At 38.2% G+C, this 16,638-nt stretch overlaps 1 protein-coding gene across 5 annotated transcripts in view; it reads left to right on the forward strand.

Moving 5' to 3' along the window:
• LOC128699114 (sodium- and chloride-dependent transporter XTRP3A) overlaps positions 1-16,638 on the forward strand; it is a 250,735-nt gene that overhangs the window by 166,711 nt on the left and 67,386 nt on the right. The gene's annotated exons all lie outside the window — the stretch shown is intronic.

The raw sequence follows: 16,638 nt of genomic DNA on the forward strand, positions 1-16,638 counted from the left end.
TTAAAACCTAACAAATCCCCAGGCCCTGATGAACTGTATGCAAGGGTTCTAAAGGAATGTAAAGAGGAGCTTAGCAAACCTTTGGCTAATCTTTTCAACATATCACTGCAAACTGGCATGGTGCCAGATAAGTGGAAAATGGCAAATGTGATACCAATTTTCAAAGCAGGTGACAGGTCCTTAGCTTCGAACTATAGACCAATAAGCCTAACCTCCATAGTGGGCAAATTTATGGAATCAATAATTGCCGAGGCAGTTCGTAGCCACCTTGAAAAGCATAAATTAATCAACAAATCTCAGCATGGTTTTACAAAGAGGCGTTCCTGCCTTACGAATTTATTAACTTTTTTCACTAAGGTATTTGAGGAGGTAGATCATGGTAATGAATATGATATTGTGTATATGGACTTCAGTAAGGCTTTTGACAGGGTCCCACATCAGAGACTATTGAGGAAAATTAAGGCACATGGAATAGGAGGAGAAATTTTTTCCTAGATAGAGGCATGGTTGACAAATAAGCAGCAGAGAGTTTGCATAAATGGGGAGAAATCAGAGTGGGGAAGCGTCACGAGCGGTGTTCCACAGGGGTCAGTGTTGGGCCCCCTGCTGTTCACAATCTACATAAACGACATAGATGAGGGCATAAAGAGCGACATCAGCAAGTTTGCCGATGACACCAAAATAGGCCGTCGAATTCATTCTGACGAGGACATTAGAGCACTCCAGGAAGATTTGAATAGACTGATGCATGGTCGGAGAAGTGGCAGATGCAGTTCAATATAGACAAATGCAAAGTTCTAAATGTTGGACAGGACAATAACCATGCCACATATAAACTAAATAATGTAGATCTTAATATTACGGATTGCGAAAAAGATTTAGGAGTTCTGGTTAGCAGTAATCTGAAACCAAGACAACAGTGCACAAGTGTTCGCAATAAAGCTAATAGAATCCTTGGCTTCATATCAAGAAGCATAAATAATAGGAGTCCTCAGGTTGTTCTTCAACTCTATACATCCTTGGTTAGGCCTCATTTAGATTATGCTGCACAGTTTTGGTCACCGTATTACAGAATGGATATAAATGCTCTGGAAAATGTACAAAGGAGGATGACAAAGTTGATCCCATGTACCAGAAACCTTCCCTATGAGGATAGACTAAGGGCCCTGATTCTGCACTCTCTAGAAAGACGTAGAATTAGGGGAGATATGATTGAGGTGTATAAATGGAAGACAGGAATAAATAAAGGGGATGTAAATAGTGTGCTGAAAATATCTAGCCTAGACAGGACTCGCAGCAATGGTTTTAAGTTGAAAAAATTCAGATTCAGGAAGGATATAGGAAAGTACTGGTTTGGTAATAGAGTTGTGGATGAGTGGAACAAACTCCCGAGTACAGTTATAGAGGCCAGAACGTTGTGTAGCTTTAAAAATAGGTTGGATAAATACATGAGTGGATGTGGGTGGGTGTGAGTTGGACCTGATAGCTTGTGCTACCAGGTCGGTTGCCGTGTTCCTCCCTTAAGTCAATGTGACCTGACCTGACTAGGTTGGGTGCATTGGCTTAAGCCGGTAGGAGACTTGGACCTGCCTCGCATGGGCCAGTAGTGTTCCTTCGTTCTTATGTTCTTACAGGAGAAGGGGTTACCAGCCCCTTGCTCCAGGCATTTTAGTCGCCTCTTACGACACGCATGGCTTACGAAGGAAGAATTCTGTTATATATATATATATATATATATATATATATATATATATATATATATATATATATATATATATATATATATATATATATATATATATATATATATATATATATATATATATACACACACACACACACGTCTGGTACTCGGGTCAAGTGGGATACGATGTGAAATTAAATTTATAAGATAAAACTACTTCTCTTGTTCAACACTTGCGGTAGTCCCCCAACTGCTTTTGGAAAATCTGTGGGTGACAAGTGTTTTTCTGATAAGCTATTAGTACTGTATGTAAATGCAGCACACAGTAACGTATTGGACACCCCTTGTATGTTACTGTTAACTGTTATATCTGTATGTGAAGTATTCAAGCATGACTTATATAGCCATTGTCATCAGCGTATGAGTGCCATCCTAGGTCATATTAGTTCATATCCTGGAGCAGCAGTGTAAGGACAAGTCACTGTAACTCGCTCTACTTACATACTCCTCCACAATGAACGACGGAACTTAATCTTCTATTACTACTTTCCGCCACCTGGTGAACCTATCGACTTGGCCAGATAGGCTATGACGGTGGTTTGTGCATTGGACTAAGTGTGTCCAGCATTAACAGCCTGTAGATGAATGGTTCAGACAACCGACATGTTGAATTAGACACATGTGCAACTCTTGGGTATCTTTATCGAGGAAACGTTTCGCCACACAGTGGCTTCATCAGTCCATACAAAGGAGAAACTTGAAGAACAGGAGAATGAGAGGAGGAGAATGAGGTAATCAGTCCCTCAACCTTGAGTCGATGGACTGACCACATCGACTCAAGGTTGATGGACTGATTACCTCATTCTCCTCCTCTCATTCTCCTCCTGTTCTTCAAGTTTCTCCTTTGTATGGACTGATGAAGCCACTGTGTGGCGGAACGTTTCCTCAATAAAGATACCCAAGAGTTGCACATGTGTCTAATTCAACATTAACAGCCTGGTTGATCAGGCCTTGATCCTCCAGGAGGCCTGGTCTGGGACTGGGCCACGAGGGGCGTTGACTCCCCAGATGTAACTTAGGTCATGTGACCCCCTTCCTCCACCCCTCCCCTACCCCTACTCCATCCCCTACTCCTACCCCTACTCCTACCCATTCTTCAACCCCTTCTCCTACCCCTACCCAACCACTACCCCTACCCCTACATCCCATTCATGCTTCTACCCTTCCACCTTCCCCCGGCACCTCTCGACCCTCCCCAACCCACCACTTCTGGACCCCTCCCACATCCAGCAACTCATCCCCTCCCACTCCCCCTCTCCCTCCCCCCCCGTGTTAGTTAGCTGGGAAGGGGGAGGTAATTAAGCTCTTCGGCCTATATTTAGACAGCTTAAAATACCAACTTGATGTGTATCCCTGGCAGTGTCTGGTATCCCCTCCTCTCCCCTTCCCTCCCTCGCCTCTCCTTTCCTTCATCCCCTTCCTCTCCCAACTCACCCTTTCCCTGCCTACCCTCCCCTCCTCTTTCTCACTTCCCCACCTCTTCCTTCCCTTGCCATTCTTCTTCTTCCATTTCCTACCCTTCCTTCCCTTCCCTACCCACCCTTCCCTACTCTCCCTTCTCTTCCAAACCTTCCCTTCCTTACTAATCTCTCCCTTAGTTATCTTTGCATCCCTTTCCTTTCCTCTTCACCTTTCCTTGCTCTCCTTCTCTCCTATTACTCCCTTTCCCCTTGATTTACCATCCTTTTCCCCCGCGGGGTGTAGCGTAGCTCACTGGTAAGTGAGCTACGCTCACTTTATATAAATATATATATATATATATATATATATATATATATATATATATATATATATATATATATATATATATATATATATATATATAATGTAGGGGAAGGAAGGCGATGTGGGGGGTCGTCCCCGAATAGGTTAGAGGGAGGGGGTAAATGAGGTTTTGTGGGCAAGGGGCTTGGACTTCCAGCAAGCGTGCGTGAGCGTGTTAGATAGGAGTGAATGGAGTCGAATAGTTTTTGGGACTTGACGAGCTGTTGGAGTGTGAGCAGGGTAATATTTTGTGAAGGGATTCAGGGAAACCGGTTAGCCGGACTTGAGTCCTGGAAATGGGAAGTACAATGCCTGCACTTTAAAGGAGGGGGTTGGGATATTGGCAGTTTGGAGGGACATCTAAACTGTTTTATCTGAGCGCCTCTGCAAAGAGTGATTATGTATGAGTGATGGTGACAGTGATGAATGATAATGAAAGTTTTTTTCTTTCTTTTTGGGTCACCCTGCCTCGGTGGGAAACGGTCGACGTGTTAATATATATATATATATATATATATATATATATATATATATATATATATATATATATATATATATATATATATATATATATATATATAATTTTAAAAGTTAGGACAAACATGAAAAAAATAAGATAGTAAGTTTTTAAGTGGTGGTTGGAGCTGTCATGACGCGGTGCATCACATTTCACACAGACTCAAATCGATGCCAACACATCGATGGACACAAATGTGATGTTTTCAAGTTATAAACTCAAAAATGTTAATGGTGTTGATGTTGGCCAAGTCAGGCATGGTTTGTTTACAAAGTTTTGACCCGGGGGGAGGGGGGGATGTGAGAGACTAATGAATCCTGTCGGTAAATATTTTTTTTTTTTTTTTTTTTTGGGGGGGGGGGTTCCTGCTAGATAAATATAAAGTCAGTGTCACTTACTTTTGATGTTTATTACTGAATCTATGTATGTTAAATAAACAGTCATTCATCTGAAAAAAAAAACCACCCGCACAAGAAGAAGTAAATTTTACATGAGCTCAATTCAGACTCGGTGTTTACGTGATGTACTTCACCTGGCAGTGACCACCAGATATAAGAAATGTTGCAGAAATAGAGGTTTCCAGGAGGAAACTTGGACCATTACCAGCTACACCTGTCAAACCAGCAAGGTTGTGAATGCTGTATAAACCTGAGGGTGGAAGAATACTCGAAATTGATCACAGGTATATCACAGGGGGCTATGACCTCCTGAACTGTTAGCAGGAACTGTGTATGAATTATTTTTTTCAGTTTCCTTTCTTATTCTCATATCCGAGATAAATATAAATCATAGTACCGTATATTCCTTTGCAAGGTATATTGGAACTTGAATGAGAGGGCAAAAAGGCACGGGTACTATGAGCACATTAAGGACAACCTCGGTAAGTGTAAAGGGACCAAGACTCAACACCTTTCCTTCACACATAAGGGAGAATTACCAATAAACCCCTGGCAGTCTTCAGGAAAAAAATTGATAAGTTCCTTAAATCAATTTTTAATCAGCAAGACTGTGGTGCATACATTGGTCTGCAAGTGACTAACACCAACTTGATCAGGTCTAGTTTATGACATGGTTGGTGGGCAGTGAACCCCCTCCCCCCCCCAAAAAAAAATCAAACACGCTTCACTTATCTTAAAGGATGACGACCTAAAAACCACAGCAGCTGCACCCTGCTGTCTTTCCTTCGCACAGCCTGTGTCCCCCAGAGCTGTAATAGGGCAAAGTATAGGGGTTAAGTACATGCCCTAACATCATATGATCCACTATTAATCAGGTGTAACACCTGGAGAGATCACGTGATTTACCTGGTGGGGGCAGATCATCCACATATTACAGCTTCTTCATCAATTTCGTCCTATCAAGGCATATATACCAAAGTTTATCTAATTACCGCAGTGGGTTTCAGGTTGAGTGTCTGGTGGGTGAGTTATAGGTGACTGGCAAATGACCAGTGGGCTGGGTTGTGGCTTGATGAGTCACAGGCTCTGGAGTGAAACCGGAGGTGCACCTCACATCAGAGTGCCAAGTGAGTGACTCTTCAGTGAGTGACGGGTGACCAGTGGGTAGTGGGTGGCACAGGTCCTTCACCCAGATAACCTGTTACCCGAGTCCCGTCTAGCAAAATTAGTCATTGCTCTTCTGATACAACATTGTATCACCCTCCTGGAATCATTATAAAAATCTAATTTTATTTGACACTATAGGATCATCTCTTAAATTGTTACAAACTTACTTTACGTGACAGAATGAAAATCACATAAAGAAAAAGACGGGAGAATCGTGGATTTTTTTTATTTCGAACTCAGTCTGCGATCCCCTGAATGACCAGGATAGCACCAGACGAGCCTGACCAATGACCGGGCTCCGGGAGTAAAAAGATTCGAAACTCATGAATGTTTATCCCCATATGGATATCAACTATTTTTCAGTCTTTGTTTACATGTGGATTTTCTTCTACCGCTGAAAAGCGTACATGAGACTTCGACGATTTATCACTTAAGTATTTGCAAGAGGGGGAGAAGGAATAAACAAGCCCAGGTTAGTATTTGACCTCGACAAGGCCGGAGCCATAATAATCTTCCCCTTTGGTGTGGCCTGCTAGCCTTTTTTTTCCACATTCTCTCGACAATATCCTAGAAAATTTCGGACTTAAAAAGGGGAGAACTTACAATGAGTACCTCCCTGACCTAATAATAATTATTTTATGCTGCTTTTAAAATTGACGAACCTACCAATAATAATAATAACAATAATAATAATTATTATTTCTACAAGTACCTGATACAACTTATACAGTCCACCATTAACAGACATAAAATCAAGGTTTATTGCTGTATCGTGCACGAACAGTCTAAATTAGGCACATACCTGGAGTGTCTGAAAGATGTTGTCGGGGGTCAGTGCAGGATTTGATACATAAATGAATACCACTGCAAGATGCAGGATGCTTCCGAGGATCAACGCCCCTGGGACCCAGTCCCAGACCAGACCTTCTGGTGGATCAAGGCGTGATCAACCAGGCTGTTATTGCTGGCTGCACGCAGTCCAACGTATGAACCACAGCCCGAAATGGTCCCCCCCCCCCAAAAAAAAAAATCTCTCTCGATAGAGAACGTTTCACCGCTTAAATATCAGGAAAATTATATACAAGTATTTGAAGAAAAACAATGATTTAGCCACCAGCCCATTGCAGGGATAATGCAGACTTCCACCACATACCAAACTCGAGAGGATAGCTGGGTCGGTGCCCAACCTCACACTGTTAGTGGACAAGAGACTTACTATATTCATGTTGGTGCACTGCACACATGAATGTTAATTCAGCATCTGGGGAATGGTAGGTAATCAGATTCAATATGAGGAGGGAGAGACCAGCTCTAACTCCTTGGAATAAGGTCTCTTCACCAGCATCAGTGCATCATCTCCCCTCCCCCCCTTGAACGGTAGCGAGGGAACAGATTTCCTGAGACGGTATTCAACAGATTTTGCACAAATTTTTGGCTGAATTCTGGAATAAATTCTGACATCTAAATTCGTATGTTTCATTTCATTTTCTAACTTTTAACAGACTTCCATGAAAATCTGATACAATCAGGGACTGCCCTGTAAATTATTTTTTTTTTAGACAACTCAAGTACTTTAGAATGTAAAATTTAGCCCTCCACAGTAAATAATTTTGCCTTGATGATCAATAAGAAGTCTCGAGGCAAATTTGAAACTATACTCCTACCACCAGGCTATATTTTGCAGGTTCATATGAAAGATATGACACTGTAAGACAATCTGGTGAATAGGTGACACCGCAAATAGATGACACCGCAGTCAAATAGGTGACACCGCAGTCAAATAGTTGACACCGCAGTCAAATAGTTGACACTGCAGTCAAATAGGTGACACCACAGTCAAATAGGTGACACCACAGTCAAATAGTTGACACCGCAGTCAAATAGGTGACACCGCAGTCAAATAGGTGACACAGCAGTCAAATAGGTGGCATTGCAGTCAAATGGGCGACACCACAAAATAATCTGCTAAATTTAAGACCTGGCACTGCAAGGCAATATGAAGGACAGAGTTGGCACTGCTGAACACTTTGCAGAGTGCTACTAAAATTGATCTTATCGAGTAGAAGTGTTGTTATGAGACCAGACACCAAGACCAAGTTTTAGGTCAGGTAAGGTTAGGTTTGATAACACTAAAGAGTAACGTAACGTGTACTCAACACCTGAAGGTTGATCAATACAATGTACATATATCCTACACCTACACAGGGTGATCAATACTCAGTACACATATCCTACACTCAGAGGCTGATCAATATTTGTTCGTTGAATTTGGAGGCTGGATTATATAAGATTATTTGAATGTGTAATGAAATTTTAATTGTATTATGTACTGTATATATATTTAGAGAGCTTTAATTTTCAGCTCATTTGTGTAAAGTTTAGTGAAATTTCTTGTCACAATGGATAATATTTCTTTTTTTTTTTTTGTGGCGGCAGGAAATGCTGTCATCATCACAGATTTTGACAAAAGAGGATGACCTCTACACACGCACACACGTGGGAGGTCACTGGTGCAAGTCTGGCCCATACCCAACGTCAGTACCCTGGGGCATGCCTGGCCCATACCCAACATCAGTACCCTGGGACATGCCTGGCCCATACCCAATAACAGTACCCTGGGACATGCCTGGCCCATACCCAACAACAGTACCCTGGGACATGCCTGGCCTATACCCAACATCAGTACCCTGGGGCAAGCCTGGCCCATACCCAACATCAGTACCCTGGGGCAAGCCTGGCCCATGCCGAACATCAGTACTCTGGGGCAAGTCTGGCCCATACCCAACATCTGTACCCTGGGGCAAATCTGGCCCATACCCAACATCAGCACTCTAGTTACTGCAATCACTGCAGTATACATACTCTCTTCCTCTTGCCATAAGAATAATTAGAGAACACTGTCAACTTTCGTGGTCCAAGATTGCTCAATTTGTTACAAGCTGATATCATAAATAAAGACAGCAAATGCAGATGTTTGCAAGGGAGAGCTGTATAGCCCTTGTGGCTTAGCGCTTCTTTTTGATTATAATAATAATGCAAGGGAGAACCGAACTATTTCCTACTAAGAGTGACTGATCGGCCAAGTTGTGAAAAAGCCATCGACAGCATGTCCACGCATTCTGCCCCAGGACTAGACTCATGGAACTCCATATTCATTAAAAAATTGTAAGAAACCATTATCTTGGGCTTTTAGTATTTTAATGAGAATGAACCTGAACACTGGTGTCATCCCAAAGTCATCAAAAAAGCCACAAAGTTGGCAGTACAGCAACTGCAAAAACCTTAGGCCAATAGTGCTAACTTCACACATTATGAAAATCTTGGAACAGGTCCTGCGAAATAAGACTGCCAGTAGCATGGAATCACAACAATTGAACAATCCAGTGCAGTATGGGTTTACAGCATGTCGCTGCTACCTTTCACAATTGCTAGACCCTTATGCTATATTTTTGGATTCATTGGAAGATAAGCTGAATGCTGATGTTGTTTACACTGATTTTGCAAAAGCCTTTGGCAGCTGCAACCATGGTGTGATAGCACATAAATTATATGCAAAAGAAATAATTGGTACAGTGGTAGATGGATATTATTTAAATTCTTAATAAATTAAACCCAACAATACCCCCGGCCGGGATGGAACCCGCGGTCATAGAGTCTCAAAACTCCAGCCCGTCACACACAGTAAACAAAGTGAAGACGAGGCTGCCATAGTGAAAAGCTCTGTTCCTTAAGGCACAGTACTCGCCACACTTGTTTCTCCTCATGTCTAACATAGACAAGAACATAATCATTGCATCTAAACATCCTTTGGTGATGACACCAGAATCTCAATTAAAGTGGCGTCCATCAAAGCAGTGAATCGTACGTTGAACACCGTTTAAAGGTTAATGCTGCTTTATACATAATTGGGATCATTGACCATTTGAGTTGCTTGACTGAAGCAGTTCGTAGTAAACATGCTAGTATATTCATAATTAGTTGCCATACTGATGGCTAACATGATGAAGTACTTAGTACTTAGCATTCGTATTTATTATTGACACATCGATATTTCGTGAAGGGATTCAGGGAAGCCGGTTAGCAGGACTTGAGTCCTGGAAATGGGAAGCACAATGCCTGTACTTTAAAGGATGGGTTTGGGATATTGACAGTTTGGAAGGACTTGTAAACTGTCGTATCTGAGGGCCTCTGCAAAGACAGTGATTATGTATGAGTGAGGTGAAAATATTGATTGATAATAAAAGTTTTTTCTTTATTTTTGGGGTTTTTCTTTCTTTTTGGGTCACCCTGTCTCAGTGGGAAACGGCCGACGCGTTAAAAAAAATCGATACAGAAATACAACTGAAATATTATGCGTATAATAAATTACGTATTATATTATATATATATATATATATATATATATATATATATATATATATATATATATATATATATATATATATATATATATTATGCAATAAGATCACAGTAAACAGGTGATTTCAAAATATGCAAAACAACCACTCTGAAAGAATAGAGAAATTCCAAGCGCTTTCGTGACTACTCACATTATCAAGGAACTTGATAATGTGAGTAGTCACGAAAGCGCTTGGAATTTCTCTATTCTTTCAGAGTGGTTGTTTTGCATATATATATTATATATATATATGTATATATATATATATATATATATATATATATATATATATATATATATATATATATATATATATATATATATATATATATATATATATATATATATATATATATGTATATATATATATATATATATATATATATATATATATATATATATATATATATATATATATTATATATATGTATATATATATATTATATATATATATATATGTATATATATATATTATATATATATATATATATTATATATATATATATATATATATATATATATATATATATATATATATATATATATATATAATATATATATATATATAATATATATATAATATATATATATATATATATATAATATATATATAATATATATATAATATATATATATATATAATATACATATATATAATATACATATATATACAATATACATATATAATATATATATACATATATAATAGATATAATATAAATATATAATATATATATATAATATACATACATTATATATATATATATATATATATATATATATATATATATATATATATATATATATATATATATATATATATATATATATATATAATATATATATATATATATATATATATATATATATATATATATACATATATATATATATATATATATATATATATATATATATATATATAATATATATATATATATATTATATATAACATATAATATATATAATATATAATAACATATATATACATATAATATATATATACATATATATATAATACATATATATATATATAATATATATAATACATATATATATATAATATATAATACATATATATATATATATATATAATATATATATATATAATATATATATATATATATATATATATATATATATATATATATATATATATATATATATATATATATATATATATATATATATATATATATATACATGTATATGTATATATTATGACTATTTATTAATTAGTTACGATTAGCTAATTTAGCTGCTTGTTAACTCAGTAATGATAATTAATGACATCATAATTACTTGTCCACTTTGCTAGCATTAGCATCTCACTAATGCTCTCGTATTTTTCATTGGAAAGATTAAAAACACGCCTTTGGGTCCAAAAATTTTTGGTTCATGATGATCGTTTGGGATTGTGGGGATTTAAACTCATCATTTTTCCCCACAGATGTCCTTCACACATACCTTATAAACGCCACTACTTTGTTGATCATTCACTTCTTAATTTAACTGCATGAAGGATCACTGTCACAATTAAATCAAATACTGCATTATGGTTAATAATAAATCGTTAACATTTAATGAGAAATGCAAACCGCATTTATATATTTAGCATATAGTATATAGAAGAAAGATGAATGTGAATTGTGTTTAGGTAAGTACAGGAGTGACTCTCTTTTACCTTTGTGTAGTAAGAGGGTTTTTTACCATATACCACCTTCACACTAACACTACGTGGCCATCAAAACATGGGCCAACTCTGGCCGAAATAAGCTGCATTCTATATGCGAGTTATTTGTGTATCGTTCCAGACAGGGTATTGTGCCTTTTTATTCTTTATTCATTAAACTCGATAAGCAGCTGTGTTGTGCAACTCAAAGGCTTGATGGCAGTAGCTGCCATCAAGCTGGTGAAGACAACCTCACATGCAACAAGCCATCTTGGTCTCCAGCAGGAACATTCAAATTCTTTATTTATCGTCAATGTAATTCCTTGTCTGGTAGTTCCGATGTTTATTCATGTTCCTTGGGTATCTCTCAGCACTAATTTTGTCCAGTGATGTATTTCAGTTGTATATCTGATGAGGTAGGATCAGGGCCGGATTAAGAAGTCTCCGGGCCCTAGGCTATTCAGATTGGCGGGTCCCTTTGAGTTACGGGTAGAAGATTGAGACACTTATGCTGCATATGGGAATCTTTATGCAGCATAAGTGTCTCAATCTTCAACTTGTCGGTTTTTCAAACCATTCATCACACACGAGTTACGGGTAAGCGAAGTGACCCCTTCCGGCTTGGGGGTGGGGGGGGGGGGGGGGCGGTGTGAGCCTGTTTAAGGTCTAATTAAATACAGTCTGGCTATTTAGATTAAATTTAATAGGGAAAGTACATCAAGACAACCAAAACCATTTACCAACAGCCATTATAACTATCTTGTTAAATCATGCGTTTTAAAGAGAATAAACTCAAGACAGCATAGTATTACTAGATTAGGCTATTAAAGTAGTGACATCATGTACCTATTATATTCAGCATAACCACTACAGCACTATTATTCCCTTTATAAATCACTGACCATTATTGTTATCATTGCATCATGCATAAGACTATCAAATCTTATAAACTCAAGAAAGTAAAGAATTGTTTATATTCACAGGCACTTCTTAAATAAACTTTTTTCTGGATTTCAGATTGGCAAAATCATCAATTATATTCTGAAAATCAATATTTCTTGTTAGATCAGACTCAATGGTCAACAAGGCTAGGTTACACAATTTGTCTTGGCTCATTGTTGAACGGAGCTGGTTTTTCACTCTTTTCAAAACAGAAAATGAACGTTCTCCTTCACAGTTAGTAGCTGGAAGTGTTAGGTAAAGGCGATACACTATGTCAACATTAGGGAAGGTTTCTGAGATACCTGCATTTCTTAAATGTTTCAAAGCAGCTGAGGGCGCACATTTTTCAGGTGGAGCTTTAATCTGATTCATATACCCAGAAAAATTCACTATTTCTTCAACAAATGTGTCCTGAACATCTGCTGAAAGGTGTTGTTGCAACTTTAATGCAGCTTCTCTCAATTCTGCATCTGGCATAGTAGTAATTTTGAACAGAAATCCAAACTTGTCATTGAGATTCTTGTAGATTTCTTTTCTTTTCACCAATTCTGTAATCAGTGAATCCAGAATGACGAAGTATGTAGCTGTCTTACATTTCTGTCTTGGTAGCAACACAATTTCATTGTCTGGCTCTTCGAAATTGCGTTTCCTCTTCCTTGACCGCTGATGATCAGCCCGGTAACTGTAGTCTTTCACCAGCAGTTTAGCTTTCTCTTCAAACATTTCAAAAGCTTCATCATTGCGAAGTGAGCTTACAAATTCCACTAAGCCTGCATAGAGGTTAGCACAAGTAGCCATTTCAATTTCAATTTTCTGAAGTGTCTTGTTCGTGGCATTTAACCGTTCCAGTATACAGTCCCAAAGCACACAGAGTAAGGCCAGTTCAAAATCTTCCAATTTTGATGCTAAGCTGGCTGCTTCGCTTCTTGTAGTTGCTGTCTGGTCTTCATCCTCTGCTATTTGGATCAAAGCAGAACGTATTTCAGCAAAGCTGTCTTTCAAAGCATGTGTTGCATCATGCTGCGCTGACCGCCTTGTTGTTGATAATGATTTGATGACATCTCCATGAATGGTTGACTTGAGTATACTCCACCGATGCGTTGAAGCAGAGAAAAAATTAAAGAGTGCTTGTAAAAGTCCAAAAAAATGAAACTGCAGCGACACAACACTCCGCAGCACATGACCCAACAAGATTAAGAGAATGTGCTGAACAGGGCACATATTCAGCAAGTGGGTTGATTTGCTTGATACGGGTTTGCAATCCATTATATTTACCCGACATGTTACTTGCATTGTCGTAGCTCTGGCCACGGCAATCCATAATAGAGAGATCATGTTCAAGCAGAGTATCCAGTACTACATTCATCATTGTTTCTCCATCATGGCCTGAAAGAGGAATGAATTTTATAAAGCGCTCTACAGGCTTACCACTGGAGTCGACAAAGCGAACAATGAATGTCAATTGATCTGTATGTGAAATATCTGGTGTTGAATCTACACTTATTGCAAAGTATTTTGCAGTTTTCACAGCTGCTATGATGTTATTGAGGACCTTCTTAGTCATCAGTTCAATAAATTCATTGCATATAGTAGATGACATGTAAGATACAGTGCCTCTTCCTGCATTCCCAAGGCGTGACACATGATTTGCTAAGAATGGATCGAATTGTGCTAACAGTTCTATGATCCCTAGGAAATTGTCATTGTTTTCCGAACCAAAAACCTCATTTTCTCCACGGAAAGCAAGTCCTCTTAGAGCTAAGATTATTATTATTATAATCAAGGGGGAAGCGCTAAACCCGGAAGATTATACAGCGCCTGGGGGGGGGGATGTGGAAGGCATTCAGGCTTAATTCGGGGAACTGGAGCACAGATCCAATTCCCTAAATCAAGAGCCCCTCACCAACATCAAGGAACCTTCCTTGAGGGGTTAGAGCTAAGAATTTTACAACAGCAACAACTCTTTCTAAAACTTTTCTCCAATAAGTGCGCTCTTTTTCAGTTTGATTTTCCAAATGAGAATCCAATAAGCCTTTTTTCTGTGCACGAAATACACTGGCTAAAATGCAGCTCCTGTGAGTGGTGCTGTTTTCATGTTCCTCGAAACGATTGGAATTTTTCCAGTCATTGAACCCCTGTGTGAAGGTATTTTCTTTGGTAGAAAATAGCTTGCATGCTGAACAGTACACTTTTCCTGAGCTTTCAGAATATACCATCAATGATCTTTTCACAGTTTCTGAATTTGCAAGCTTCCTATAAAACACAGATGACTTTAAACAACGACGACTTCCATCATCATAAATCCTTGCTAAGATAAGATTTCGTTCGGATTTTTAACCCCGGAGGGTTAGCCACCCAGGATAACCCAAGAAAGTCAGTGCGTCATCGAGGACTGTCTAACTTATTTCCGTTGGGGTCCTCAATCTTGTCCCCTAGGATGCGACCCACACCAGTCGACTAACACCCAGGTACCTATTTGATGCTAGGTGAACAGGACAACAGGTGTAAGGAAACGTGTCGAAATGTCTCCACCCGCCGGGAATCGAACCCGGGCCCTCCGTGTGTGAAGCGGGAGCTTTAGCCACCAGGCCACCGGGCCACCGCTGATTACCTAAAGTCAGTGTTCAGAGTTTGACTGAAGTTTTCTGCAACGAAAGCATTACGTAGAGAATCTGGGATTACATTTGGTCATGAGGCAGGATCTTTTAAGACAAATCCTGTGGATGAAATGTCCGTTGAGACATTGAGAGGAGACACAAAAGAAGTAGATGCTGGCTGAGAAATAATGGAGGGAGGGCTTCCTGTATGATCTGACGTATCTGCAGATTCAACTGTACTGGTAACATCAGAAACTGTTTTCGTGAGCATGTCTGTGATCTTTCTGCAGCTTCCTACATCTTTCTTTTTCTGTTCTTCTTGAATTTTCTTCTTTCTTTTCTGTGACCCACTCGCATAAGAACGTCCAACATCACGTTCACGAGATGCCATAATGAGGATGTATCACTGTCTGTAATCCTGCGAATACAAATTTTTCATTATCAATTATTATTAATTTTTTAATTATTATTAAAAATTTTTTCTGTCAATTGGGGGGATATGGCCCTTGTAGCCCCCTTTCCTCTGGCTGCGCATCTAAAAATTCAGAACGTTACCAGAAAGGAGTCATATACAGAACTTTTACCATAGATTAGGTTAGTGATTTGGGCTACGAATATTTTACTAATTCATCCTCCTTGATCTCCAGTTTACTTAAACAGAAATCATACTGAGTCCAAGAACAATGCACAATGGTATTTATATTACCGTTTTCATAGCTAAACTAATCATTATGTTTTGCATGATATATGGCCTACCACCATAGATAAGGACATGAGAATTAAAGAATGCAGGGACAATTTTCAGTTTCACCCAACCAACGATTTTCTGATGTGGCTTATGTGTTTCTGGGGAAATATGTAGTAAATTAATTGATGTTCTACATCACTTCCGTCGCAACTTGAAAACTAAGCATTTGCGACGGAAGTGATGTAGAACATCAATCAATTGAGATCTGTTATTGAAATGATAAAGACTTAAAGACAGGACAAAGTGCTTTTAAAACCTACAAACGGAAGTCAGTTTGCGTTTTTAGGTTTTTCTTTATAGTATTTTTACCAAAAATGCGTCTTTACTGGTCCATGCGTCTTTACTGGTCAAGTAACCCTATCAGGTACCTCCCTTAACATTTAGAGGCGAAAACAAACATTTATCCATACACATCAATGTCTATCAACAACACTTCAGTTAATTTGTCACAGTACAAGTCTAGATAACGTGTAATTACTACAGAAAATTGGAGAGGAATCTCCCATACTCACCCATTAGCGGGAAAACACAGCTGTTCTGATGTAAACAAAGGCGTGTTGAATTTTTGCCATCTATGGTTAGGTTTATTTATTTTTATTTTATTTCATTATTTATTTTTGTTTTGATTAATTTTTAAAAATCAATTTTACTTTACAAACACTTGAACTTTTTAGGTAGGGACCCCTTTGC

This window comes from Cherax quadricarinatus, chromosome 54 (genome assembly GCF_038502225.1).
Source record: "Cherax quadricarinatus isolate ZL_2023a chromosome 54, ASM3850222v1, whole genome shotgun sequence".
Taxonomy (NCBI): Eukaryota; Metazoa; Arthropoda; class Malacostraca; order Decapoda; family Parastacidae; genus Cherax; species Cherax quadricarinatus.